The 7214-nt window shown below is 42.6% G+C and overlaps 1 long non-coding RNA gene across 1 annotated transcript; it reads right to left on the bottom strand.

Moving 5' to 3' along the window:
• Nucleotides 1-6606: 6606 nt before the first annotated feature.
• Nucleotides 6607-7005, bottom strand: LOC119359504. Its single transcript, XR_005172573.1, has 3 exons — nucleotides 6924-7005; nucleotides 6743-6812; nucleotides 6607-6651 (listed from the first exon to the last, which is right to left on the bottom strand). It is a non-coding gene; the product is annotated as an uncharacterized LOC119359504 (long non-coding RNA).
• Between the last annotated feature and the right edge of the window lie 209 nt (nucleotides 7006-7214).

The raw sequence follows: 7214 nt of genomic DNA, 5'->3' as shown, positions 1-7214 counted from the left end.
GGGGAGGGGCGCGCGGCTGCCCCTTGGCCTCCTCTCTACTTCCTCCACTAGGCCCATTAAGGCCCATTAGGTTACCGGGGTTCCGGTAACCTCCCGGTACTCCGGTAAAATGCTGATTTCACCCTGAACACTTCCGATGTCCAAATATAGGCTTCCAATATATCAATCTTTATGTCTCGACCATTTCGAGACTCCTCGTCATGTCCGTGATCACATCCAGGACTCCGAACAACCTTCGGTACATCAAAACATATAAACTCATAATGAAATTATCATCGTAACGTTAAGCGTGCGGACCCTACGGGTTCGAGAACAATGTAGACATGACCGAGACACATCTCCGGTCAATAACCAATAGAGGAACTGGATGCTCATATTGGCTCCTACATATTCTACGAAGATCTTTATCGGTCGGACCGCATAACAACATACGTTGTTCCCTTTGTCATCGGTATGTTACTTGCCCGAGATTTGATCATCGATATCTTAATACCTATTTCAATCTCATTACCGGCAAGTCTCTTTACTCGTTCTGTAATACATCATCCCGCAACTAACTCATTAGCTGCAATGCTTGCAAGGCTTTAAGTGATGTGCATTACCGAGAGGGCCCAGAGATACCTCTCCGACAATCGGAGTGACAAATCCTAATCTCGAAATACGCCAACCCAACAAGTACCTTAGGAGACACCTATAGAGCACCTTTATAATCACCCAGTTACGTTGTGACGTTTGGTAGCACACAAAGTGTTCCTCTGGTAAACGGGAGTTGCATAATCTCATAGTCATAGGAACATGTATAAGTCATGAAGAAAGCAATAGCAACAAACTAAACGATCAAGTGTTATGCTAACGGAATGGGTCAAGTCAATCACATCATTCTCGTAATGATGTGATCCCGTTAATCAAATGACAACTCATGTCTATGGTTGGGAAACATAACCATCTTTGATCAACGAGCTAGTCAAGTAGAGGCATACTAGTGACACTGTTTGTCTATGTATTCACACATGTATTATGTTTCCGGTTAATACAATTCTAGCATGAATAATAAACATTTATCATGATACAAGGAAATAAATAATAACTTTATTATTGCCTCTAGGGCATATTTCCTTCAGTCTCCCACTTGCACTAGAGTCAATAATCTAGATTACACAGTAATGATTCTAACACCCATGGAGCCTTGGTGCTAATCATGTTTTGCTCATGGAAGAGGCTTAGTCAGCGGGCCTGCAACATTCAGATCCGTATGTATCTTGGAAATTTCTATGTCTCCCACTTGGACTAAATCCCAAATGGAATTGAAGCATCTCTTGATGTGCTTGGCTCTCTTGTGAAATCTGGATTCTTTTGCCAAGGCAATTGCACCAGTATTCTCAAAAAAGATTTTCATTGGACCCGATGCACTAGGTATGACACCTAGATCGGATATGAACTCCTTCATCCAGACTCCTTCATTTGCTGCTTCTGAAGCAGCTATGTACTCCGCTTCACATGTAGAGAACCCGCCATGACGCTTTGTTTAGAACTGCACCAACTGACAGCTCCACCGTTTAATGTAAACACGTATCCGGTTTGCGATTTAGAATCGTCCGGATCAGTGTCAAAGCTTGCATCAACGTAACCATTTACGATGAGCTCTTTGTCACCTCCATATACGAGAAACATATCCTTAGTTCTTTTCAGGTACTTCAGGATGTTCTTGACCGCTGTCCAGTGATCCACTCCTGGATTACTTTGGTACCTCCCTGCTAGACTTATAGCAAGGCACACATCAGGTCTGGTACACAGCATTGCATACATGATAGAGCCTATGGCTGAAGCATAGGGAACATCTTTCATTTTCTCTCTATCTTCTGCAGTGGTCGGACATTGAGTCTTACTCAACTTCACACCTTGTAACACAGGCAAGAACCCTTTCTTTGCTTGATCCATTTTGAACTTCTTCAAAACTTTGTCAAGGTATGTGCTTTGTGAAAGTCCAATTAAGTGTCTTGATCTATCTCTATAGATCTTAATGCCCAATATGTAAGCAGCTTCACCAAGGTCTTTCATTGAAAAACTCTTATTCAAGTATCCCTTTATGCTATCCAGAAATTCTATATTATTTCCAATCAATAATATGTCATCCACATATAATATCAGAAATGCTACAGAGCTCCCACTCACTTTCTTGTAAATATAGGCTTCTCCAAAAGTCTGTATAAAACCAAATGCTTTGATCACACTATCAAAGCGTTTATTCCAACTCCGAGAGGCTTGCACCAGTCCATAAATGGATCGCTGGAGCTTGCACACTTTGTTAGCTTCCTTTGGATCGACAAAACCTTCTGGTTGCATCATATACAACTCTTCTTCCAGAAATCCATTCAGGAATGCAGTTTTGACATCCATTTGCCAAATTTCATAATCATAAAATGCGGCAATTTCTAACATGATTCGGACAGACTTAAGCATCGCTATGGGTGAGAAGGTCTCATCGTAGTCAATCCCTTGAACTTGTCGAAAACCTTTCGCAACAAGTCGAGCTTTATAGACAGTAACATTACCGTCAGCGTCAGTCTTCTTCTTGAAGATCCATTTATTCTCAATTGCTTGCCGATCAACGGGCAAGTCAACCAAAGTCCACACTTTGTTCTCATACATGGATCCCATCTCAGATTTCATGGATTCTAGCCATTTTGCGGAATCTGGGCTCACCATCACTTCTTCATAGTTCATAGGTTCATCATGATCTAGTAGCATGACTTCCAGAACAGGATTACCGTACCACTCTGCTGCGGATCTTACTCTGGTTGATCTACGAGGTTCGGTAGTAACTTGATCTGAAGTTTCATGATCGTTATCATTAGCTTCCTCACTAATTGGTGTAGGTGTCACAGAAACCGGTTTCTGTGATGTACTACTTTCCAATAAGGGAGCATGTATAGATACCTCATCAAGTTCTAATTTTCTCCCACTCACTTCTTTCGAGAGAAACTCCTTCTCTATAAAAACTCCGAATTTAGCAACAAAAGTCTTGCCTTCGGATCTGTGATAGAAGGTGTACCCAACAGTCTCCTTTGGGTATCCGATGAAGACACATTTCTCCGATTTGGGTTCGAGCTTATCAGGTTGAAGCTTTTTCACATAAGCATCGCAGCCCCAAATTTTCAGAAACGACAACTTTGGTTTCTTGCCAAACCACAGTTCATAAGGCGTCGTCTCAATGGATTTCGATGGTGTCCTATTTAACGTGAATGCAGCCGTCTCTAAAGCATAACCCCAAAATGATAGCGGTAAATCAGTAAGAGACATCATAGATCGCACCATATCTAATAAAGTACGATTACGACGTTCGGACACACCATTACGCTATGGTGTTCCGGGTGGCATGAGTTGCGAAACTATTCCGCATTGTTTCAAATGTAGACCAAACTCGTAACTCAAATATTCTCCTCCACGATCAGATCATAGAAACTTTATTTTCTTGTTACGATGATTTTCAACTTCACTCTGAAATTCTTTGAACTTTTCAAATGTTTCAGACTTATGTTTCATTAAGTAGATATACCCATATCTGCTTAAATCATCTGTGAAGGTGAGAAAATAACGATATCCGCCACGAGCCTCAACATTCATTGGACCACATACATCTGTATGTATGATTTCCAACAAATTTGTTGCTCTCTCCATAGTACCGGAGAACAGTGTTTTAGTCATCTTACCCATGAGGTACGGTTCGCAAGTACCAAGTGATTCATAATCAAGTGGTTTCAAAAGTCCATCAATATGGAGTTTCTTCATGCGCTTTACACCGATATGACCTAAACGGCAGTGCCACAAATAAGTTGCACTATCATTATCAACTCTGCATCTTTTGATTTCAACATTATGAATATGTGTATCACTACTATCGAGATTCATCAAAAATAGACCACTCTTCAAGGGTGCATGACCATAAAAGATATTACTCATATAAATAGAACAACCATTATTCTCTGATTTAAATGAATAACCGTCTCGCATCAAACAAGATCCAGATATAATGTTCATGCTCAACGCTGGCACCAAATAACAATTATTTAGGTCTAATACTAATCCCGAAGGTAGATGTAGAGGTAGCGTGCCGACCGCGATCACATCGACTTTGGAACCATTTCCCACGTGCATCGTCACCTCGTCCTTAGACAATCTTCGCTTAATCCATAGCCCCTGTTTCGAGTTGCAAATGTTAGCAACAGAACCAGTATCAAATACCCAGGTGCTACTGTGAGCATTAGTAAGGTACACATCAATAACATGTATATCACATATACCTTTGTTTACTTTGCCATCCTTCTTATCCGCCAAATACTTGGGGCAGTTCCGCTTCCAGTGACCAGTCTACTTGCAGTAGAAGCACTCAATCTCAGGCTTAGGTCCAGACTTGGGTTTCTTCTCCTGAGCAGCAACTTGTTTGCTGTTCTTCTTGAAGTTCCCTTTCTTCTTCCCTTTGCCCTTTTTCTTGAAACTGGTGGTCTTATTGACCATCAACACTTGATGCTCCGTCTTGATTTCTAGCTCCGCGGCTTTTAGCATCGCGAAGAGCTTAGGAATAGTCTTATTCATCCCTTGCACATTATAGTTCATCACGAAGCTTTCGTAGCTTGGTGGCAGTGATTGAAGAACTTTGTCAATGACACTATCAACAGGAAGATTAACCCCTAGTTGAGTCAAGTGATTATGATACCCAGACATTTTGAGTATATGCTCACTGATAGAACTGTTCTCCTCCATCTTGCAGCTATAGAACTTATTGGAGACTTCATATCTCTCAATCCGGGCATTTGCTTGAAATATTAACTTCAACTCCTGGAACATCTCATATGCTCCATGACGTTCAAAATGTCGTTGAAGTCCCGATTCTAAGCCGTAAAGCATGGCACACTGAACTATCGAGTAGTCATCAGCTTTGCTCTACCAGACGTTCATAACATCTGGTGTTGCTCCAGCAGCAGGCCTGGCACCCAGCGGTGCTTCCAGGACGTAATTCTTCTGTGCAGCAATGAGGATAATCCTCAAGTTACGGACCCAGTCCGTGTAATTGCTACCATCATCTTTCAACTTTGCTTTCTCAAGGAACGCATTAAAATTCAACGGAACAATAGCACGGGCCATCTATCTACAATCAAACATACATAAGCAAGATACTATCAGGTACTAAGTTCATGATAAATTTAAGTTCAATTAATCATATTACTTAAGAACTCCCACTTAGAAAGATATCCCTCTAATCCTCTAAGTGATCACGTGATCCAAATCAACTAAACCATGTCCGATCATCACGTGAGATGGAGTAGTATCAATGGTGAACATCAATATGTTGATCATATCTACTATATGATTCACGCTTGACCTTTCGGTCTCCGTGTTCCGAGGCCATATCTATTATATGCTAGGCTCGTCAAGTTTAACCTGAGTATTCCACGTGTGCAACTGTTTTGCACCCGTTGTATTTGAACGTAGAGCCTATCACACCCGATCATCACGTGGTGTCTCAGCACGAAGAACTTTCGCAATGGTGCATACTCAGGGAGAACACTTATACTTTGATAATTTAGTGAGGGATCATCTTATAATGCTACCGTCAAACAAAGCAAGATAAGATGCATAAACGATAAACATCACATGCAATCAATATAAGTGATATGATATGGCCATCATCATCATCTTGTACTTGTGATCTCTATCTTCGAAGTACCATCATGATCACCATCGTCACCGGCGCGACACCTTGATCTCCATCGTAGCATCGTTGTCATCTCGCTAATCTTATGCTTCCACGACTATTGCTACCGCTTAGTGATAAAGTAAAGCATTATAGCGCAATTGCATTGCATACAATAAAGCGACAACCATATGGCTCCTGCCAGTTGCCGATAACTCGGTTACAAAACATGATCATCTCATACAATAAAATTTAGCATCATGTCTTGACCATATCACATCACAACATGCCCTGCAAAAACAAGTTAGATGTCCTCTACTTTGTTGTTGCAAGTTTTACGTGGAGTTTTACGTGGCTGCTACGGGCTTAGCAAGAACCATTCTTACCTACGCATCAAAACCACAACGATAGTTTGTCAAGTTGGTGCTGTTTTAACCTTCGCAAGGACCGGGCGTAGCCACACTTGGTTCAACTAAAGTTGGAGAAACTGACACCCGCCAGCCACCTCTGTGCAAAGCACGTCGGTAGAACCAGTCTCGCGTAAGCATACGCGTAATGTCGGTCCGGGCCGCTTCATCCAACAATACCGCCGAACCAAAGTATGACATGCCGGTAAGCAGTATGTCTTATATCGCCCACAAATCACTTGTGTTCTACTCGTGCACAACATCAACGCATAAAACCTAGGCTCGGATGCCACCGTCGTAGTTTCGGTGCTTGATCGGTCGGGCCGTGAAGACGTACGACTACATCAACCGCGTTGTGCTAACGCTTTCGCTTTCAGTCTACGAGGGTACGTAGACAACACTCTCCTCTCTCGTTGCTATGCATCACCATGAACTTGCGTGTGCGCAGGAATTTTTTTGAAATTACTACGTTCCCCGACAGTGGTATCAGAGCCTAGGTTTTATGCCTTATGGTTAGTGAGCCTGAGCCTGGCCCTGTAATCGGTCTTCCCTCTACAAAACAACCACAAACGAAAGGCAGCCCATCAGTGACACCATCGACTAAGCCAAGTACAGAATCGTCGAGGGACGGGGCTCAACGTACGTCTCCTTCTCTTGAACTTCACTTGGAACCGCTTGGAGTAGGCCCTGGTCTTCTGGTTCTTCACAAACACCTGAAAATCCATCCAAAAATGCACATGAATACACTATGGACTCGAATCAATCAGAAAATAAGCTACTGGTGAGGAAAGACATTTAGATCCAAAGAGTCTTCAGGATCTTACCATCTCGCTCGGCTGCTGTGGATGCGGCTGCTGCGGATGTGGCGGCGGCGGCTTTTCTTGCCGAGGGAGAGGGGTGGAGAAGCGGGAGAAGGGAGGGTTTAGAACGGCGTCGTTGCGGAGGGACTTGGGTTGCATCTAGGGTTTGTTGTGGGACTTCGATGAAGGACTGGGCCTTGGGCCTTGGGCCTTCATATTTTTGCTGAGGGAGGGAATTGCTGGACTGAACAGACCGTGGAAAAATATAGAGAGAATTCCTTATTTTTTTCGAAAAGAGGCACTTTATTACTTAAA

Source organism: Triticum dicoccoides, chromosome 2A (assembly GCF_002162155.2).
Source record: "Triticum dicoccoides isolate Atlit2015 ecotype Zavitan chromosome 2A, WEW_v2.0, whole genome shotgun sequence".
In the NCBI taxonomy this organism is placed as follows: Eukaryota; Viridiplantae; Streptophyta; class Magnoliopsida; order Poales; family Poaceae; genus Triticum; species Triticum dicoccoides.
Note: the sequence above shows the minus strand (reverse complement) of the source record. Positions and strands in the feature narration are given on the sequence as shown.